The following is a 23,820-nucleotide window of genomic DNA, read 5'->3' on the forward strand; positions in this document are numbered from 1 at the left end:
CTTCCCTTCCCTTCCCTTCCCTTCCCTTCCCTTCCCTTCCCTTCCCTTCCCTTCCCTTCCCTTCCCTTCCCTTCCCTTCCCTTCCCTTCCCTTCCCTTCCCTTCCCTTCCCTTCCCTTCCCTTCCCTTCCCTTCCCTTCCCTTCCCTTCCCTTCCCTTCCCTTCCCTTCCCTTCCCTTCCCTTCCCTTCCCTTCCCTTCCCTTCCCTTCCCTTCCCTTCCCTTCCCTTCCCTTCCCTTCCCTTCCCTTCCCTTCCCTTCCCTTCCCTTCATCAGGTCCTGACTAATAATATTTCTTTGCTTTGACTGTGAAGTTTCCATCTACACTTGGTAATAAATTCCAGGATTTGTGCATAATGTGAGTTTCCTTTTATCTTTAGCAGTATTTTGAATATATTACAGAACAAATGAACTTTGCAGTCTCGGGAACAAATGGATGCAGTTACAAATTCACCAAACACCAGAAAAACTCCTCCACTCTTCCACAACTGAGTTTTCTAGCAAAAGAAAAGTTTCATGCCATCACTTGAGAAAAAGCCTGTAACTGAAGCTTTAGAAAAATGTAAAACTTAACTAGTGAAAAAAAAAAAATGATGTCCATATTGCCCCCAAAATCTCCACCAAACAAACCTGAGACAAGTCAAAACTGTCTGGTCAGAGCTTATTAATTCTGAATTTTGGGGGAGAAGTGACAGCAGCAATATGTCTAGTTATATTTATCCTTATATAATTGAAAGAAGTAAATAATGTTCTTGCATTTGAAATAACTCAAAGTGACAAAGATGTGGGCCAAAATTCTCCTCACATACTTGAATGTGTCAGTCAGATGTCGGGCTATTTAAATAAATGAAGTTATACCTGTGTAAACTCACTGTAATTGCAAGGAGGTAGCATTTCCAGGGTTATGATGGTAGAAGGATGTTATGTGAAAATGACACAATTAATTTTCTCCTCTTCTCCCTGGTACAGCTTAGGGAAAGGTGATGACAGCTCAGAGGTGGGAGAAGATGTGACGAGGGACAAGGGGAAGGAGGAAGAATGGCCAAATGTCCCTCAGCTGGTGACTGCTGCCTCTGTCAGGCAGCAACACTTATGCTGGAGTAGCGCAAATAAATGGGCAAAATCGAGAGTGCAGGATTTGAAGGGCATGTTGGGAAGAATGCAGTAAAGCACGTTGTTTAAGTTGCCCAATTAAGAGGGGAGAAGTTGTTTCCGGGTTTTTGTGACAGATGTCTGACAGCTAGGAAAGGTCTAGGCCAAAAGGGACAGCTGGCTGAATCCACAGTCTTATCTAAATAGAGAGCAGGGGTACCCGGACAAACACACAGGCTGCTCCAAAGTATTTTGAAAACACTATTTGAGTGTTCAAGGCAGTATTCAAGGCCAGACTGGATGGGGCCCTGAGCAATCTGATCTAACTCATCGTCTCCTTACCTTTGGCAGCAGGAGTTGGAATTAGATGATCTTTAAGGTAGGACCCTTTCAAAACAAGCCATTCTATGACTCTATGCAATAATCCTGCCCAGTTTCCTGGAAAAGAGTCTTGGCTCCTGAAACGAGTCCTGCTGTGTCCCAGTGGCTGCAGCAACAGGGCCAGGCCAGTGCCCAGCTGTAAGGAAAGGTTCCATCTCTGAATAAGGTTTTGTATTTTAAACATGGAACTTCATATTTTTTGAAAACACAGGACCATATCCACATCCCAGATGAAGCTACTGTATTTTGGAGAGAGTGCAATGATGGTCTGGGCTCTCCAAAGAAAGTGCTTTGTTATGAGGCAGCTAAAAGGGCAGTAAAGCATCAGTAAAATAGTTAGAAGGGTTTGGATTCGCCCCCGAGGTGCTGTAGAGATAGAGTGGGCTCAGTCCTCTAATCATTTTTCATGTCAGTGTTTGCCTGCAGAAGTTAAAAATTTAAGAGTAGGAAAACTAGAGTAGGCTAAAGTAGATGAATAAAATCATGTTCCAATCGTAGACATTTCTGTACAGCCTATGCATGAGCTGAGGTAGTCAAGACTTTTGACTACAATTTGTTATCTTGAATAGTCATTTTAGGAAAAATAATGCTGGGGAATGATTCTATGATTCTATAATGTATCAATTAAATTGTGATCTAAACTACAAGATAGATGACACTAAATTTGCAAAAAATAATTATTTAGTCAAATGATTGCATGACTCAATTAACATTCTTTGAAAACCTGTTTTGTTGAAAATTTTGAGGGAATCTTTAAAATTTATTTAATGAAGAGTGAATTACTCCATTTATGCTCACTACCAGGTCATACCAATTACTGTTTTATTCTACAGTGTACGTCTGATAGCTTTGAGTACACACTTAACGCAGAGATTACCTTACCCATTAGTTTCTTCTAAATAGTTCAACAATTGAGCCTTATCTTTAATGAATTAGTACCTCAAAGATTCTCTTTCATACTTCTTTTTGCCCCACCAGTTTTTATTAAAGTACTTTTTCCAGCTTGCTGAGTTTGCTTAAAATATAAGACCTTACAGGAAGCCACATAGCAAAAAATTATGTGTGGGTAAAATGCTGTAAAATTACGTAATGAATCCTTATTGTAGTTCAATTCCCATAGGAACAAGGTGCACAGAAATTGATAACCAGCATACTTTATATGCTATCCAACAGATAAAGAAAGCAAGCTCCTACTTATTGTAACCAAAGTAAAAGCAGGTTTATTGTAGGTCTTCCTTTTTTATTTTCCCTTTACTACTGAAATTGCTGTACATAGAGTCCCTGACTGACTAGAAAAGAATCTGTAAGGGTTTCAAGGAAACAGGACAGAAAAATTGCAAAAAAATTCTTTATTTCTCAAATTTTTTTTCCTAAAAACATATTGCCTGACTTGACTAAATAGTGCACTCTTTTAAACAACAGCTTCTTATGGTCTGATCTGAAATCCTTTACAATTGCATGTGAAGATTGCACATGTGGGTATTACACATTATTGTGAAACACACAATATATTTCCAGAAAGTATAGGTGCTGTTTTTTTTTTACAAGTGAAATTTCAAGGATAGATTTAAATATATGCATTTATACAAATTCAGATTTTTAATCCAAAGCAGCCATTTTAAAGAAACCTAGAAACCGGTGTGTGAAATCTGCTCTCGTGAGTGCACATTCTGTTTAGCATTCATGTTGGATTGGCAGATTTTGATCTCTCATACAGGACCACTGGCAACAAAGACACTGATAATAAAGAGAAAATATCCTCTTTTAAAAAGCTGTCTGATAATCATGCAGGTATGCAAGAATATATGAGGAAAATCCCATGAAATCTATACGTGTTCTATTTCCAAGTTATCCTTATGTTTTACGTTTGCAGCTTATTACTTCAAAATATTGGAGATTTAGATTTACATGTCTAATATTCATTCTAATATTCATTATACTTAGATAGAAATGCACATTTCTATAGATCTATTGATCCAGTAGTTCAGTGGTTCATGGGTTGTTGGTTCTGGGATATTGTTTTTTTATCTTATAATTACATATATATGTAGACAAACAATGGGACGGGACTGCTGGACCAGCTGTCTCGAAACCTTTATTCCATCACAATTATTACAATAATTTCATGCGTATAAGGTGCACCCTTTTGACTAAAATTTTGGTCTGAACCCAGAAGTGCGCCTTATACCTCAGAGCGCATTATATATGGACAAAGCTGGGAAATTTGCCAACCCGGAAGTGTGAGCCCGCGGCAGCCCTGGGCAAGGCTGAGCCTACCCAGCCCCGAGGCAAGCCAGTTAACCCTGCGATTGCACCATTTTGTTACTAATTCGTTACTTTGTTGCACGCAGATCCTCACTGCAAAAAAAAAGAGTGCACCTTATACGCCATTGCGCCTTATATATGGACAAAGTTTGGAAGTGCGCTTTATACTCCGGTGCACCTTATACTTGTGAGATTACTGTAGTCTCATTTTACAGAGCTAAGCATGGGAGATCGAAATAGCTACAGCTGTTAACAACAGTAGATGAAGTTCTTTTTGTTACAAAGTCATTTAACAACACTTTAGCCGATAACATAATATTAAAAACTGACAAGAGTTTGCTTAGGCCAATTAATAAAGTTGCACTTATATTTTGCTTCAAACAATGCTTGCTCGTAAGAGGTTAAAACAATGAATTAAGCTTACATTCATTATTAACCTTACATATTTTGCTTAACATCTTTTTTTTAGTCTTATCTCTACACACCTCATGGCTTTATTGTTTCTTGGTTTTGCAGTTTAGTATTCTTGCATTTTTTTTCATTCTGAGATTTGTTTTCACACAGTTCTAAGAGTTTTATGCCTTTTCTATTTACCACAATGGCTTCCTATTCTCTGTATTATTACTGGAAAGGAAAAAATATCAGAAATCAGATATGCTTAGCTTGTGATGCATAAGAGAAGTTTTTAACTGGATAGGAAGAAATAACTTTCAGTAATCATGAGATTAGGACTGAAGTAGGTGCTCTCTCTGCCTTTGTAAGTACAACCATACCTGGCACACTATTTCCCTGCAGAAATGATGGTAGTCAACAACACATTGAGTCTTAAGCTTTCTGGACTGCTGTTTTCCTTCTCAGGAAGGGATTTCATTTCTTTAAGCATAGATGTAGCCCTGACCTTCCTGCCCTGCAGTTCTCTGGTAGCATGAGAAACAATTTTCTTGCACCTCCAGACTGCCATTCACTATCAGTGATCCACATGACTGACATGCATTTGGATTTAAACCAGACAGACAGATGGTACTGGGTAAAGAATAAGGGATCAGGAGAATTTACTTGGAAGCTGATATAGTTAAATCTTGCATCTATACGTCAATGTTCATGAGCTCATGGTTGGACTTCAGTGGCCAGTTCCAGTAGACATCATGAAATGGATGCTAAATAAAGAAAAACTCCAGTATGAGCCAAAATATGAGAAAATTTTATTTCCTGTGATTTCTCTTTAGGTAAAAAATGGCTAGTAAAATGTATAAAGGTCTTTTATAACCAAATACTGTCCAACACTATGGTAAAAAAAAATCAAATTTTACTGGACTGTATCTAACACAACAACCCTAAAAATGATCTCACATGAAAAGAGTTAGTAGGAGAGGACAATCAGTTTGACTTGCTCAGTACAAGTAGCAAAGAAGGATCACTACTATTATTACAGAGGACACTTCCTTTCAACTGTTGAATCTAAATAATATGCAAACTACACAACAGCAAAAAGCCTAAATGTCTTTAAAAGGACTTTTTTAAGATGAAGGAAAAAAAACATTAACCGTCTAAAAACTCTTTTCTTCATGCCATGTATTTTATTTTTCCTTGGTAACTTAATTAACCAAAACTACCATGTAGTCAAATGCACTGTATGTAGTGTTTAGATATATCAAAACCAAAAGAGGGACAAAATACATTATATTTATATATGTTATATATATAACATATATAATTAGGATTATAACTAGGAGTTATCAAATTTCAGGAATCCATATGATCTCTATGCTTGTTGTATGAATTAACTTCCATTTAATCATGTAAAAAAAGAATATCAAAGAAACAAATTAAATTATTATTTGTGTTTTTTTTTTCATTGGTCCACCACTCAAAGTAGTAGAAACTGATAATGTCTGATATATCTGTATAGATTATGTAACAAACATTAAGGAATTTGTGGAGCATGCATATAGGCCAATTCTGCTTAAGAGAAAAATTTACTGTAAAAGATTTTCCAGTATAAGCTAACTTGACAGAGATAAATCAGCCATCAGGAAGCCAATATGCCCTTGTCAACCTTCAGCAGGAATCGGAGGGGAAGCTACTTGTTTAAGTTACTGAGTAATCATAGCTGTAAAAGGTTAAGTGCTCCAGTTGCTTTTAATCAGTGCTCTAAATCTGCTTCTGAGGACCTGATTAGTTAATACGCTCCTTTGCCCAAGATTTTAACTCTGGAAACTTGCAATAAGGAGACAAATAATCAATTAGAAAGGGAAAAGAATTATCAAAACAAGAAAAGAAAGTCAATAACTGAACAAATATCACAATTCATTTCACAATAGCAATGCCAGTGCATAACTGTTTTAATATTAATTTTATCAGAAAAGTGTTCTTGCTAGAGCCAGGGAATATTTAGCTTATTGAACATTCAGGAGAACATTGTTCATTTTATGAAAGGCATTATAGACTGGAGTAGCCTTTAATATGAGGCAGTTGTATCTGGTAAACTACACTATTTCTTTAATCCTGCTTATGTATTTACAGCCTTAAATTTTATCACTTTGAAGTAATCACTTTTATCACTATAGAAGATCACATGAAAAACAAGAAATTCCCATTGTCCCAGTATCTGCTTGAGCAATAATTTGCATTAAACAAACTTAATAGAATATTTTTAAATTTCTAGAATCCAAAAACTAATCTTTAAAATTTAAAATTAGATGTAAATGCATCGGTAATATACTTTATAAGAGCTTTGGTATTTTTTTTTCATGCAGAGTATTTAATATTGGACATTCAGTGATGATTTCCATGGCAAAGAGGTGTCATTCTTAACAGAGGTGAAGTAAGGGTTCAAATTCATGCATAGACCTGACCCTTCTTGTTCTACTCACTGAGATTTATTTCCATTAGGTACTGTTTTATTTTCCAAACTAATTTTATTTATTTTTTGTTATTTTGGCACTGTAGAGTACAGTAGTTTCACGAATACAAGCCGCACGGATTATAAGCCGCACTTCCGGTGCCTCGACAATGTTGCTGTCTTTGTCAATAGATAAGCCGCACCCTGAATATTAGCCGCACTTTCGTTCGTCGCGAGAATCCGTGCGCAGCTTTCACAAATTGGCCAACTAGTAACAGGATCGCGGCATAGCGGGCTTTACTGGCTCGGGGCGGGGCCAGGCAGGCTCGGCCCGCTCATGGTTGCCGACGGGGCCGGGTGGCCCAGCTCAGCGCCACGGCTCGGCGGGGCTGGCTGGGTGGTGCTGCCGCCGCCGCCGGGCTCGCTGGCCCCCCTCTCCAGTCAGCACCGCCCTGCTGCCACGTTCGCTTGCCCGGCCGGCAGGGCTGCCGCCGCCGCCGCCGGGCTCGCCGGCCACCCCGCGCCGCGTTTGCTAGCCCTGCCGGCAGGGCCGCCGCCGCCGCCGCCACCGGGTTCGCTGGCCGCCCTGCGCCGCGTTCGCTCGCCCGGCCGGCAGGGCTGCCGCCGCCGCCGGGCTTGCCGGCCGCCCCCTCCCGTCTGCACCGCCGCCGCGTTTCCTCGCCCTGGCCGGCACTGCAGGCCCCCGCACCGCCGGGCTCTCCCACGCTGCTGGCCCCGATTCTGCTGGGCTTCCCCCGCTGCCAGGCAGCCCCACCCATCGGCCTTCCTGCTTGTGCCATGTTCCCCTGCACTGCTAGCCCCAGTTCTCCCGGGCTCCCCCGCCCTGCTGGCCCGGGCTCTGCCGCCCCCCTGCCCCGCCCTGCTGGCTCAGGCTCTGCCGCCCTCCCCCCACACTGCTGGCCCCGCCTCTGCCAGGCTTTCCCACCTCTGCTGGGGCCGGCCGGGCTCCAGCTTGGCTTGGGGCTGCCGCGGGCTCTCACTTCTGTGTTGGCAGCTTTTAGAATTTTGTTAATGTATTAGCCGCCCCGGAATATTGACCGCACTTCCGGGTTTCCACCAAAATTTTGGTCAAATTGGTGCGGCTTGTATTCGTGAAATTACTGTAATTATAATTCTGTAACTTGTCAAAGAAATATATTTTTATTTTTGAAAACCAAACTTCGCTGTTTTATTTAGCATTTATTATTATTCTAGGATATTTTAAGCTCACAGGAAATAGGAAAAAGGATTATTTAGTTCCATATTCTCAATGTTTGTACTTCTCTAGGCTTGAGATAGTAAAACAAACTTTGTTTCCTTGGGAGTGAATATAGGAAAGATACTTAGCTTTATAGTTTGTTTTAAAACAGTGGTTTTGATCGCAGTAACCATTTGCGAAGGTAAACACTACAAGAAGACCTGGCTTCAAAGGAATGTGTTCAGAGTTTTTAGGAGATTTCAATTATGTATCTCAAACTATAAACTTAGAAGTAAAGAAAACTGAATCATCAGCCAGTTCTCAAAGTCTTTGTGCAAATGTTAAAGTTTTTCAAAACTGCCAAAATTGCTTTGGAGCCCAACTCAACTTGTGATATCAAAAGCATTTAAGTCAGTTTGAACTCTAGCAAACCTTCCCATCTATAATACTGTATTTTTCTATAAGTGCTAGGCAACCCAGGATAGAAATATGAGTCTATACATACAGAATTCTTTTATCTGCCATATCTGCTCATATTAATAAATGTTGATCTTCTAGCTGTGTTGTGTTGATTTTTTTCCTTAGAACATTTATTTCCTAATGTTCTTTCCACTAACAATTTTTTTTTAGTATGCAGACTTCACTTACTGTATACTACAAGAACTTGCAGTATTTTTATTGGAATGCACGAAACATTCACTTTGTACTTATTTATGAGCTTTGACTAGGATCAGCATTTTTGGACTATTCACTTTTACAAAATGTGGAAACACAAAGATGAAATATGAATTCTAAGTTTTCTGACGAAAAGCAAAGCTGGGAAGCTGCATTTTTTTAGGTCCCATTACCAGTTAAAGGAAACAGAGCCTACCTTAACTGTTTCCCTAAAAATCATAGAATCATAGAATGGCTTGTGTTGGAAGGGACCTTAAAGATCATCCAGTTCAAAGCTTTCCACCATGGAGAGGGACACTTTCCACTAGACCAGGTTACTCAGAGACCCATCCAGCCTGGTCTTGACTATCTCCAGGGATGGGGAGCCCACAACTTCTCTAGGTAAACTTGTTTCAGTTATAGTAAAGAATTATCTCCCAACATCTAATCTAAACTTGCCCTGCTTCAGCTTAAGACCATCCTTTAAAATGATGTGCCCGTGTGAAAAGTACAGTAATTTCAGGACTATAAGGTGCACCCTCTTTACTAAAATTTTGGCCCGAACCCAGAAGTGCGCCTTATAGTCCAGTGCACCTTATATATGGACAAAGTTTGGAAATTTGCCAACCCACAAGTGCGCTTTATAATCCAGTGAGCCTTATAGTCGTTAAATTACTGTTCTTGCAGCCTTTTTGTAAGACCCCCCTTTAGTTACTAGGAGAATTCTTTAAGATTTCCCCAATGTCATCAGTTCTCCAGGCTGAACAGCCCCAAGTCTCTCAGCCTAGAGAGACAGCTCTCTAATAATTTTGATAATTTTGATCATTTTGGTGGCTCTCATCTGGATTAATTTTAACAGGTCAGTGAGCTCTATGAGCTATTATGTTCTGGAAGGACCTCAGTGACAGTGAGTGGAAGAGAAGGTTGGTGTGAAAAGAATGTGAATCTGAAGCTGTAGGTTTTGCCTTTGAAATTAGACAGGTGCATTTTCCGTTTCAGTGAACTTTTTGTACATATCTAAGGCTCCACTCTATAGTAAGGCTCCATCTTAGCTGTCATGACCAGGACCAGGACAACCCTGCTGTGGATATTGTTCTAAGAACAAAGAGCAAAGTATGTTACAGCCTTCAGAAGCAGCTTGATACTTCTTTATAAGAAGGAGCAACCAAAACCCACAAATGCTGGAGAATCCACTTAGTGCAGACAGCTCAGTGTGCCAGCTAAGTGTAAACTGCAGACAGCTCTGGAGGGCAGGAGCCCAGGGCAAAAGGTGTGAACTAGTGTCAATCTTTGCAAAGCAAAGCCGGGTGACCAGACACTCAAGAGACACAGCAGGAGCAGATGACTCAGCTGGAAGACCCCAGATTTCCACACACTTAGACTGGGAGGGTATAAAAACCTAGGACCCTTTGTTCTGTGTCACTTCTTGAGAGCAGTCAGCTCGACCTGTCATTTCTGTTATTGCACCATGATTCAGTTATTTTGAGGCTCAAGAGGTCTGAGACACCGCTTTGGATAATGCAGGATTGAGCCAGAAAGGAAACCTGGTCTGTGTGTGTGAGGGTGGAGTGTGCAGGGAATCAAACAGGGACCTGTCAGTCACTGGAGCCACCCATGTGCCTCTGTCCCAGCTCAGGTGGTGTGAGTGTGAGTGCCAGAGTGCTCCTGGATGGTCAGACAGGAAAGCTTCCCTAATACAACCACAACATGACCTGTCTTACAACCATTATGAATAGAAGTGTTGCCCCAGCGCTACTGGAAATATTTGCCAACCTATGAAAATACAGGTTGTTCATTGCTGATTTTAGTTACAAGCCCAAAGCAAAGGCCATGGGGATGCCCCATTGCCAGGAATCTTTTGCACAGCTACATTGAAGTTGCATCTGAAGATGTATACTCTGTGTTACAGAAATAAAGGCTTTTTACCAAAACACTGACAAAATCAGCACATTTTTACAAGTAAGTGCTGATTAGTCTGCCTCACTACTCAATGACTCATGGGGATGACTCACGGTAAAAAGACGTCTCTCATCATGTTAAGCACAGGCAGAGTTAGGTTTATTCACAATGCAGCATTTGGCTCTGGATAGACAGAGTTCTCTGTTCTGTGACTGTCCACAGCCCAGTGCATCGTGCTGACTCAATCAGGGGTTTAGGACATTTCATTATGATGTCTTTAGTGCATTGTGGTTACTGCTGGCCAAAAGAATTAGGGCAATAAATTCATAAGCATGAAAAATTTTATTTGACTTCAAATAGTATCAGACCATAACAGCTCTAATATTAACAACTGTTAATACTTTCAATGTTTTAATGTGTGCTAAATAAATAATTTTATATTATTCGATATTAGTGATTTAGTATTTCCATCTGAACCACATGTATGTTGGGAGAAGCTTGGAAAACAAATTTTAACAGCTTCAGTAGCTAGGTCAAAACATAAAGTAATCATTTGCTGAAATGAAATGAAAGCAGCAAAATTGTTACTTAGCTTATTAATGGTTCTATAATTATACCTTACTTATTGACTGGGAAATGATGCTGAAAAAGTTTGTTCACATTCTTTTTAGAGAATCACAAAGCCTCTATTTATGCTTAATATAAGCCACCTTTACAACATAAAAGTTGAAATTGGACCTATATTTGTATATTTCTGGGGAGATTAGGTTTCTAAGGAACTAAGTATTTCAATTTTTTAAGCTACCCTAAATACCTACCTTGTAGTGTTGCAAAATAATGTTGAATAGGTAAAGAAAAAATAGAAATATGGACGTATTATTTTGCTTTAAGTATTACTACATTTGTTTTTGTCATGCAGTAAGGCTTAACATTTAGTGTTAATTATTTACTATACTAAGAAATATCCACAGGGTTGTGAGACTTTGGAGAGTTTTCTGAATTATCAGTTTTGTTGACAATGGCATCTTTCCACCAATTTTAATTATTTTTAAAATAGCTTACATGTCCTGCTTTGTGGGGTTTTTTGATGGCAGTGGGCAGGAATGGCATGTAGCTGCTCAGAATTACCACCCTACTGGGTGGGAAATTTGTTGGCTTTTGCCTTCCAGGAGGTGGACTGTTTGCTGCAAATGACTGGGAATATTGCCCAGAAAGCTAAGCAGTTTCAGATATTTTATATAACATTTGCTTTTCAGATTAAAAAAAAAGAAGCTAAAAAATCCTACTTTAAAATCGCCACAGGAGCCTCTTGCTATCGTAGTGGCTGATGTTTCACATGAAGTCTGGGATAGTCTTCTGTCAGGATTAAGCTGAAACCTAGACCAAAACTAAAGCCCAGATTTTACATTATAGAATCAAAAGAGACCCCATCAGGCCATTACCAAAGATGCAGTGAGGCTGCTATTCTGACCTTTAATGGAACAGGCACCACAGCAGATGCTGCGGGAGCTCTGAGCCCTCTGCACCAAGCAGCGGGACATGGCAGGAAGGCTCTGGAAGACAGGCGTGTCTGGTACCTACTGACCTGCTCTGGGCCAGCAAGCACCTGCAGCTCACTCTGAGCACCCCATAGCTCCCATAGCTTGTGTGGCAGTGCCAGTCAGAGGAGCCTCTGGGGCTTGGGTGAGGTCTGGCACCATGAGATCTTGGACAAGCACTGCAGGTAGAAGTACGGGAAGAACCTTCCCAGTCACCAAGCTAGCACTGGATGTCCCTGGGCACACACATATGAAGGAACAGAACTCTGCTGTCTGTCACCATGTCCAAAGCATGTTCTGAGAACACATTTGATCCAGAGGACAATTGAAGGTATTTTCTTTCTAAAGCGTAGATTTCTGTACAGAGGCCCAGCAAAGTCACTCTTGGTCACAAAAGGCTGAGCAGAAAGATTGAGGTGAAGAACATCAGACCATGAGAAATCTGGGGTCTCACAGCCTGGAGAAGGCTCCAAGGAGACCTTATTATGAGCTTTCAGGACTTAAAGGGGGCCTCTAAGAAAGGTGGGCACAGACTTTTTAGCAAGGCCTGTAGCAACAGGGTTAACTGTTAAACTAAGAGAGCATTGATTTAGATGAGATGTAAGGATGAAGTTTTTTATAATGAGGGTGGTGAAGCACTGGCATGGGTTGCCCATGGGGAATGCCATATCCCTGGAAGCATTCCAGGTCAGTCTGGACAGGGCTGAGCAACCTGTTCTAGTCAAAGGTGTCCTTCCTCAGTCCAACAGAGTTAGACTAGATGACCTTTAAAGCTCCCTTTTAAAGCTATTCTATGACCTATAACAGGGTTAACAGAAAGACAGCAAAAGGCAAAAGCAGGTAACTTTCTTTAAAGACCCAGAAAATGTGAGTACTGGAAAAACTTCACTGATGAAAAACTTATTTCTGTCTTGGTTAGGAGCTATTACCGGTTTCATACTATTCCCCTCTATAAAAATAAACCTATCAATTAATCACCAAGTTACTGTCAAAGTACACCTGTTTGACAAAGCACCTGTTTGTGCTTTCATTATTACAAGCACATATAATATCTGACAGACTGCTCTTGAACACCTGCATTTAATTCAGTAGCATTGATCATTGAATTTTAATTTTACTTTAGACTCATGAAGTGTGGACTGGTCATATAATTCACTCATATTTATCTGGTTGTTAGTTCTGATGAGGATCTAAAATTAAATTAACATAGACCATTTATGCATAATCAAATATTAGTATTGAAACTGTTACATCCATCCTAGGCAGAAGGAATGAGGAGAAGATGCAGAACTGTCTATATAAAATTTTAGTTGTTAGGAACATATGAATCGTTTAGAGCTGATGGATAATGAAATCCAAGTCCCATCCTTTTTTGCCAGCAACTCAGTAATATAATATAGTATAATAAAATATAATATAATATAATGTTTTTAATAAATGGCTCTTCTGTTCTTGCAGAAGTGAGATCCTTCACCCACTTTCCTGCTATAAATTTGTTTGCGTCTGATATTTTAAAATTTCAAGAACAGAAAACATTCAATAAACTTACAAAATATAAATTACTGCACTGATCCACACAAGCCTCCAGGGTTTGCCAGGATTTTAGAACTATTTGATTGACTAACATCACTGCATTTCTATTTGTTTGGGGTTTTAGTTTGTGGAGGGGGATTTTTGCTTGTTTGTATGGGGTATTTTTCCTTGTACTTTTAGTCTAGTACTAAGTATTCATAATTTTAAACTACTTACTATACATTTTCAATTAGGATAGAGTATATAATTTCACATTCTTATTGGATTTTTTTGTAGAAAGATCCTTTTTTTTTTTTTAGAGAGTGACATTTCTAAATTCATGATGTGATAAGAAACAGTTTTAGCTTAATGTTCCATTTAGTCAAATATTTGTTCACGATCTTCTCTTGGGAACAAATTTCCTAATTTAAGTCATGGAAGTAGTGATATTGCCTAAATAACATAGAAAAAAAAAATAGAGGTACCTCTTTCTTCTTCCCCTAAACCTGTTTTTGTTGTTAAATTATTATTCTTTAGCTGCAATGTTATCTTGTGCAATTACCTGATTAATCTTCATTATGACTGATCCAGGATTATTTTTAATAAAATTGATTATGTTTTACTCAAAAACTGTAGATTTATTTGGTCTTTTTACACCACCATAACTTCTGATTGACTCTTTCTTAGTTGTGAAGAGTTCAGGTAACACTTATTATCAGAATGAATAACTGCTGGGTTTTACTTGGATTAATCTTTATAGTGATTTATTGCATAGTCATAGTGCTATGCACTCAGCTACTCATAGTCCTTGATTTTGCAAGGTAAATTGCAGTTTTAAGGTTGAGTACAGCATATTTTCACTAATGAATTCATTAAATACTGTGATATTCATAATATTTTTCTTTATTCGTTTATAGATGATTTTTAAATTTTGTCTTAATATACTGGTTGCTTTTTTTTTCTTACTTAACATACTTGTCTTGAATTTTATTTCACTAGTCCAAAATTTCATGGTGTCTGGGAGGCTACAGCCCTATCCTGAGAACTATCCAAATGTTGAATGACATAATACCAAAAATATGATCAGTATGTGAAATTTTGAGGACGTGGTGATTGATGTGTTCTCTATATTTTGCTTCAGCATCTTGTGAAGAAGATGGATGGAAACTCTCAGTGATCTACAGTCTGTTACGGTATTTAACAACAAAACTGGCAAACCCTAAAAGTAGAAGGAGTTGCATCATTATCTTAGTAATTAATAACGAACCAGATCTTAAACTGTTGTAACGGAGCAGCTGTGCAGAATTCATTAAACTATTAATGTTAAAAAACTCTTAAATTTTCTCCAGACACTCACCTTAATACCAACTTACAAGAAGTAAATTCATAGTACAGAGAGTATAACTTAAGTTATGCTTATTCTTTTGTGGTCATTGGGATGTGACAGTGGTCTGACAAAAATTACATTAAAAACAGTCTCTGAAAACTGTGTTTTTCATTCATCAATGGCATGAATATCAATCCAAACTTCCTTAAATACCAGCAGAAATCTTATGATACTGGACAATTGTGAGAGTAATAGTGATTTATGAAATCGCTGGTGAGTAAAAATAATTTTGCCTTTTTCAGTCTAGGCAGATTATCAAGATGACTGAGGAGTGGGAAAAATTCAACAACTTTCCTCAGATTCTGAAATGGATTGTGGCTGGTGAGGTTATTACATTTAGGCAGATAAAATAACTTTTCAATATACTGAGCATAACAAAAGAGAGGATTGTGTCAGTATCAAATTTGACCACTGCTAGCAAAAGTTCAAATGTATTCATCTGTGTCCTGTCATCTTGGCTTTTCTTCATCTTCGGTTTTGTGAGTGATGCTCAGAAGGGAGAAAGAATGTAATGTTTATTTATTTATTTATTGAAATCCAGTGCAGGTGATAATGTGTATATGGCCACATTCCAGAGCTGTGAACAGAACATATGTTATGGTTTTCAGTGGAACCTTTTGATAAGTGCCTAAGGAATTTATTTTCAAAACCAGAATTAGATTGTTAAAGTCTTAATAATTGAGAATGACAGTTTCTATACTTCGGATTTTTTTTGTTTTTTTTCCTAAGTCATCCAGAACCAAAATCCCAGTGTTAGGGGATTTTAACACCCTTAGACATTCATTTTTTTGAAAACAGTGATATATATATATATATATATTTGGGAATAGGACAATGGCCAGGAAAATTTTGGTTTATTTTCATACCAACCTATGTACTTCTACCCAGTATCACTGAACCCTGCACCAAACAAATTGCTGGATGCTCTTCTTCAGCCTCTGGTTTGCTGTAGAGTGATTTCATGCAAAAAAACCCCAAACATTATTATCTTTTCCTATTTTTACATGAACCTTTACAAAGTGAAAGATTTGTTTCTTAGAAGATGCAGTAAAAATGTGGAGACGTGAGTGGCAAAACACAGAGGTAATATTTCCTTTTATCACAATAAAATCAACACAATGGTCAGGTCATCTGAGTCAGTCATAATAAAAGTTGTTTTTCTCAGTCTACACTTACCTGTAGTTTAGCATTCTCAGTCTTATGAATCACTCATCTTACTAACACAAGAGCTTATAAAGCCCTTATACAGCTGCATGTTCATCAGCTTTCCGCACAGATTGATGGTAAAAGAAAAAAAAAAAAGCCAAGAAGTCCTTTTATTAGGACCACATCTCTCACAATAGTGAAGGATGCAGTTGGAGAAGATTGTTCCCAGAAATCATTGTGGGCAGGATGTGTGTAAGAGCAGTGTCCAGGGATGCTCCACATGGACACTCACAATTCCTTTCACAGTCCTCCCAACCCTCACTCTTCTGTGCCCTAATACTTGTATCTCCAAATACTTCTGTGCTATATGGTCAAGCCCCCTTTGCTTGGTCCCATGCTGCTCCATGACCCTGTCTTTCATTCCAAGAGTTTCAGTTTCATACAGGGGAATCCCAGGAGCAGCCCCTTTTTGTCTGATTGAAATCACTTCACTCTTAAGCTCCAAATCCTCCAATATTAGATTTCCTTTTCCATATGCCACTGCCATCTTTTTCCTTCTGCCTTTTGGTGGACTAAAATCCCCCACCAAACAGACCTGTGGTGCTCCCACATTTGTAGGAAATAACAACATGTTCCAGAAGAGCCTAGGAACAACACTAAGCTCACAAGGCATATTTAAAAATCAGTTGTTGGCACTGAATCATGAGGATAGCTGTCCCTATTCACCTTTAAACTGGAAAATGGAAGCTTATTTCTAACTGGAGGAGCAGTAATCCAGAGGAGTCTTTGAGGAGAAGGGAGAGCCTCTATGAAGGCAGAACCTCAACAGTTACCAAAAGTCATTCTGTAACAGATTTATCTGCTGGAGATGAGAACACGATACAACAGTGTAGGGGATCTCCTCCACTCCAGCATTGCATCCTGTTCTTCATCCTTCAGTTTTCTTTCTCCTTTGAGTCCTATATTCTGTCAGGCAAATCCTGTGTCTTCTAACTGTCTCTAACACCCCAAGTACAATTTAGTGGGGTATAAATATGAGTTGTAGCCACCTGTGGATCACATTCAATACAGTGTGGATTTCACAAGAGGATAGCTTTAACAATTCTTGTACCCCTTTCCTTAGTAGTAATATAGCTGCACGATAAGCAAGGAAAAGTAAAGCATGTTCTTTATGTTGCCAGAGGCAGACTGAAGAGATATTTCTTCACAAAGGTTTGATGGGAACTGCTTTGAAATTAACCCTAATAAACAATGCAAGTATCATCTAGTGTTCTGAGTGTGCTGTCAAATAATGGATGTTCTATAGGGTATATGTAAAAAAAATAAGGCAGTATAAAATTTTAACTAGAAAATGGCATAGATAAAGCTCAAAACAATGATAAAAAGTCACTCACTACTTAAAACAAACCAGACAAATGATAAAAGTAAACGATAAAATAAAAATACTCCACGGAAAGCTAGTTGAAAAAAGGCTTTTAAATAATGTATAACCATAAAGTTTGACAAGAAACTTGAGTCTTTTTGAGACTGATAGAATAATCAAAAAATAGTACCCCAAATAAATTCAGAGAATAGGAGAGAATAAAACTATACTTTTCAGGTCATTCTTTTATAAAGACATCTATTGTTTTGCCACTCCATTAAAGGGCACATGTCTTCACTGAAAGATGTGCTTTCCAGTCCTACATTTTCTCTTCTTCTGTAATGGCCAAGAAGGAGACCTGTTTTGATCCTCTCTGGTTATCAGATTCTCATAGCAAAACCTTTGTGCAGCTGAACAATCAGCTTCTGCCTCAAGAAAAGGGATGTTTTTCCAAGCTCAGAGGTGAACTTGTATGTTCCTCATTCTCCTTTCCCTTAATTATAATTTACATTTATCTTTAAAGGGAAACCCTCAACTTCAATGCTGACATGAGATTAATGCAATAATCAGTGTATTTTTTACCATACCACTGAAAAGATACCTTTTTAAAACAGTTATTGTGGACCATCATGGCCCATCACTTCTTCAGTGGAGTTAAACTCAGCACTTTAAACCATGAGATTTACTTTCTTATGTTGAATTATGTGCTTGGGGAAAAGCAAATTAACAATTAATATAGGAATACATTGATTTACAATACAGTGCCCAACCAGCTAATATTTTGCCCTATGTGAAGACAAAACATAATGAGGAATTCAGCAACAGTAATTTATTTATTTATTTATTTGTTTCTTTGTTTATTTGTTTATTTATTGTTATTTTGCTATCTGGTTTCCTCCTACTGACTGCAAGCTCCTGAAAAATTATGTATGTAATTCACTGCCTAATTTGACTTATACTGAATTTTCTGACATATACAACTCTGCTGTAAGGGTTTTTCTTTGTTATATTTTTTTATATTCTTTCATTTCTACTTACTAACATTATTCAGCTTCAGTGATATTAGAAAAAACTCTGCTATATGTCATACTATAATTCTCTCAAAGGTTAGTTTTACATCCCCCAACAGTATCACTTGGGGTTCATAGCTCTTGTTTTGCCTCTAAGTCACTTGTTATAGAGGTCTTGACTCGGTTTCCAAAACTGAATCAGCCTGAGGTGAAACTTTCCCATAGTTTTCATTTCCCTTTTTTCTCTTCTTGAAAAGACATTTCGTTTAGTAACCCTATAATCTCTGGTGATGTTTTTCACAGTATTATATTACATCAACAATGGCCTGTGTCACATTTGAATTGTGCAGTTCTTTATTCACAACATTGCCTATTAGGTGATCAATACTTTTTAAAATCCCTTTTGTGAAAACTTTATCTCTATGGTATTGATTGCTAAGAGTCTCCTGTTATCAATTATTGTTAGGGGTTGTCAAAACAGTTAACATTGAAAAGATAGGATATAGTAACAAATTTTTTGAGCCAATGATCTCTTTGGGTAAGGAGATGTGGTAAATCAAAGTTACAGACTTTATTCAAGAATAAAAACAGATAACAGCTTTAACAAAAAGAAGATGTGCTTTGTGGGAGAATAGTAAAGAAATGGAAGAAAGCATTCAAGAAGCATGAGGCTGAAATATCTAGAACAGAACCAAAGATACTGGAGTCATGCTAATTTCCCAACCAAAAGAATGGCCTGTGAAACACAGAAGTTCAGTATCTTATCTTTTTTATTGGCTTATTCACCCAAAGGATGATAACTAGTTTTGTCAATCACTTCAGGAGCTCAAGAGGAAAAAGTCTGTGTATAAATGAAGGTCTTTCTAACTGGTAGTTGACCTCTGAACAATAATTTTATACAATGAATTATGTTTGTCATTTGTTTCTGGAACAGCTCAGAAATAACATTTCAAACCATATTTTTACAGAATTGTATGAGTAACATTAATGCTGCATAGGAAACCTGAAACAATCAGGTTAATATATATATATATATATATATATATATAAAAGAATATTTCAATTTTTCTGATATATTTGGGAATTTCACACACATATAAATGTGTTTCAGAGATCTAGAGACCCTTATGGATTCATGTGATAGTCTCCTCAAGTGACATGTACCCTATGCATACTGAGCCCTTGAATTCTTTTTTAATAGCTTCTCCTGCAGAATCTCTAATTGACAGAATCTTCATCAAATAGTTTAAGAAGGCTCTTTTGTAACCATCTATTATATTGATCTTACCAAACTCTATGAAAAAGGACTATCTCCCTAATTATTTCCACCTCATGGGTATATACAGAGTCACATTAATTACAGGTTTGCTCTGGAATTTCTATGATTTCTAAATTGTTTTTGTTTCAGAAAAACAGCCTTCTCCCCTTTCTCAGTGCCTAAGGTCAGGATTTTCTCCCAGTTAACCTTAACCTTTTACAATTTCCTTTTCTTGCTTAAGCCACCTCAGTTCCTTCTGCTGTGAATGAACAGAGATGGTTACCTACAGAAGTTGTTTAATCCAGTGCTAACATATGTGAGTCAACTCTCTAGGGACTCCTCTGACTGAAATCTATGTTTTGAGGCAGCTAATGTTGGCTAAGATTACATACTTCCAGGGGAAAACTAGAACAGTTTTTCATTTACCTCTATTCAAATGAGTTTGTTCAGATGAGTCCAACTTTCCAGGCAGTTTCACAGACCAGCAGAGGCAGAACAGTACTTTCAGCCACCGAGACAACATCACTCACACAGACATGAGCAGCACAGACTGACTGGTGCTTTCCAGCTGATTCAGTGGAAGTCACTGGTGGCAGACCCTTATTCACTGGAGCCCATCAATCTGAGACCTAAGGGTTCTCATTTGTGTTATTGTCTTCGTTATCTCTGAACAGGCTTTGTTTACCTTGGTGTTCAACTTACTAATTTTTCAGTCTTTTGACTTTTTTTAAAATTTGAATAACTGTTTACTAAATACCCTCAAAACCCTTATATCCTCAAAGGTCCTTACATTTAAGGTACCATCTTTACATATATATTTACAATCCTGTTATGATATAGAAAAAAATCCCACATTTTCAGCATCTTTCATGTGAGAACCTCAAAAGATTTGATGAAAAATTATGAATAAATAACAGAACTAGGACACATAAAATCCTGTAATGCAGATGTCTTGTATCTGAAAGTTAAAGAAAAAGAAGCCCAGCTTTATCTTGGCTGAATTCAGCTAAGGGCAAAAGAATACAAATGGTTTGAATTTAGCATGAGAAATCACATTTATGAAGATTTCCTAGGTGTCTAAACCCCATTAGATTCCTTGGTAACTAAACATAGTTAATTGTGCCATACTCCTGAAAGACCTGATATAAAAATATGTCTCCTCTAACATATACAAGTAACTGAAACTTGTACTAGAAAAATATCAGGTTTTACTTTTTTTGTTTTCCCTTTCTTGGGTTGGATTAATTGCCTAAACTTTGAAAAAGTAGGCGTGGAAGTTTCTTTCTACAAAATAGCATCAATTTCCAAGATGTTAAAGATCATTATGAAAGGAGAGCATTGACTCTTCTGAAAGCAGCAATTACTCACAAAGAAGTCTGTGGACCTGAAATTTGCCATTTTATGAAAATTAGGAAATGTTCTCTCCAAATTACAGGTGAAGCTGACAGCCTGGCAGCTAAAGGGCAGAGTGATTTATTCTTGTGTAAAAAATAACTCACATCTGTCACACTTGCATACCTGGAAATCTATTGTATCTTTGCTGGCATACATTAACTGTTTAAATCCTTTTTATGTCTCAGGTAGGTAAACAAGAGAAATAATGGGAGTAGGAGAAAACATAAGTATATAGCACTTAGTTGAACACTTATTAATACAAAGTTTCAAGGCAAAAATCACTGTGTGGCAATGAATATAAATTATATTCAAGTTGAAAAAGCTATCTTGAAAATACTTTTGAGCAAATAGCTTCATATGTCTAGTCTGAAATGTACTCAGAGCTAGATTCACTACCCACTGAAGTAAAATTATTTCCTCTTGGTGAACACCAAATAGAGGAGGAGAGAAGGAGTTGTGGGAATCGTTAAGGATAAAGTCAAAGCTCACATAAAACTGCAGAGAAGTAGAACACTACTCAAATCTGCTTTGCAATTCAGTGCCAATAATGTTCTGGTATGTTTTGCATACCTTCATATATCCCTGATACAGCTGAACAAAAGCAGTAAATACGCAATGGAAAAAAAGATTATTTCTGAAACAGTCAAAGAGACTGCAATATATGGAAGGTAAGATCTGTGTGTTTGTCAGTGAGTTTGGTTTTCATCCACCTCTACAAGAAATTTAGTGGTGTCTTCAGATTTATTGATGCCTAGCCACCTGTAATTTGCTTTTCTACTTTTACTATAGAGATTATGGTGTTATCTTTATAGTAGAGGTAGTGTTGAAAGCCTTAAATCTCCTGAACTCCAGTATCTGTTGTAATCTCTTTGATGTGTGGGCACATCTTTTTCCTGACTACTGAAAGTATTTCCTTGAGCATGGTTAGCTGATCATGAAGGATAGGTGTAAGCTCAGCAATTATTTACACATGAAAAGTGAGCAAACTTTAGCACTACTTGTGGACTACTAAAATGTGCAATGTGTAAAATAGTGACAGCAAGAGATAATACAAATCCTCTTATGCAAAGCCTAAAGAACTCTTAGAAGAAGGGATTTTTCCAGGTATGAAGCAACAAATTTTTTTCTCTAAAAATTGCCAAGTAGGAGCAGGTTAGAATAGCTCCCCAAAGGTTTTCTGCCTTAATATCAAATCAGGGATAGGATTTCCTGTTAGTTGATGAGGTCTTCAGATTTCACGATGATAACTGCTATTGACTATTAAAAGAAGAAAGGATAATTTTAAATATGTTCTAAAAATCAGTAATTCAATAAAATTAATTAACTGAAATTTAGATGGAAAAAAAAAGATGTTCAAATGCTATCTGGTCATGGTCCTGGGCAACTGACTCTAGGTGTTCCTGGTGGAGCACGGGTGTTAGACCAGGTGACCTCAGGATGTCCCTTCCAATCACAAATATGCTGTTATTTTGTGATCCTATGAACCACAATAACCAGCATTCTCTTGATGCATAAGTAAAAAATAAATGAAAAAACACAAGTGAGCATGACTTCAATTTCCCCTGAAGGTTCTCAAGGTCCTTTAAAAGCAGTTTATTAATAGCAGGAGATGACAGATGTAGAAATACATTATCTGCTCCCTATCCTTTCTGTTCCTGTTGTATTTTGAAATATCTGTTCAAGCCAATTCAAAAGAAGACACAACTGTTAAAACTTCCTTCTGGACATCTTATTCAATAGCCAGTTCCTCCTAAATGTGCTTAATAGAAACATCAGTAAAATATAATCTAAAAATTGATCTCCATTGTCTTACTTAAAAATCTGTTTCATAAAACACACATTCTCATACACATAACAACAGTATCCATTAAAATGCATAAATAAAACAGCTGTAAAAGAACATTTATTAATACAATTCTTATTCTTCACTTTTTTTATTTGTGTCCATGAGTCAGTGAATTACCTCTAGCAGTATGCTTCTGTCTTTTACATTTAAAATGAAAAGCAAAAAAAAATTAGACAAAAATGATAAGAGCTTTGTAGGTCTGCAAAAGATTTTCTCCCTCAGAGCTTGAGTATGTTCTCTACAATGCATGCAGTTCAGCTTCACATTCTGTTCAAATGCAAATTCATAAGTAGATGTATTTAGAGAACTGAGATGCTTGACTGATAATTCACAGTAAGAATTTGTTCTCAATAAGTCTGATGCATATAATGCACATACTTGCTGAGCTCAAACCCCTTGTCATTTCTTAAAAAATATCTATCTTTAGAAGCTCAGTGAAAGAGTTTCTAATCAACACAAGTCAATACACCATCTGATTTCCTCCTTTTCTCTTTGCCTATGTCCTAAGCGCAGCTCTCTGCTGCTTAGGACTCTTTGAAGAGTGTATTCAGTGACTATAATATCCTTCTTTCATCTGTAGGTTCACTAATATATTTTAATATCCATGTATGCAGTGCCTTTGATTTTCTCTTGTCTGTCATCATGTAATACTACCTCGTCTATAAGTGGGGCATGTGACATTTCAGAATACTGGGAAATTTCAGACCAGAATCTAGAAGCTGTAAAAAGTGATAAATATTTAAGAACTCCATCCAATGAGGAAAACAAGTCAGCAATTGACTGATCAAGAGAAGGCAGAAAGGAGTCTTTGCCTCTGCCTAAAAGGAGAGTCATGCTAGCCTAGTTGGGCTGTGCTCACCACTGCTTGCAAGCAAAGGGTGAGGTTATGACTTCACGTAGCTCTTCAACCTCTTGATGACCTAAACAAAGTTACAGTAGAGAAGTTACAATAGAACTAGAAAATTTACAAAACTACCTAAAGAAAATATGTAGAAGATGGAGATGCAGAGAGCTGGAATGTGAAACAAAAGATCAG

This window comes from Catharus ustulatus, chromosome 3, assembly GCF_009819885.2.
Source record: "Catharus ustulatus isolate bCatUst1 chromosome 3, bCatUst1.pri.v2, whole genome shotgun sequence".
NCBI lineage: Eukaryota > Metazoa > Chordata > Aves > Passeriformes > Turdidae > Catharus > Catharus ustulatus.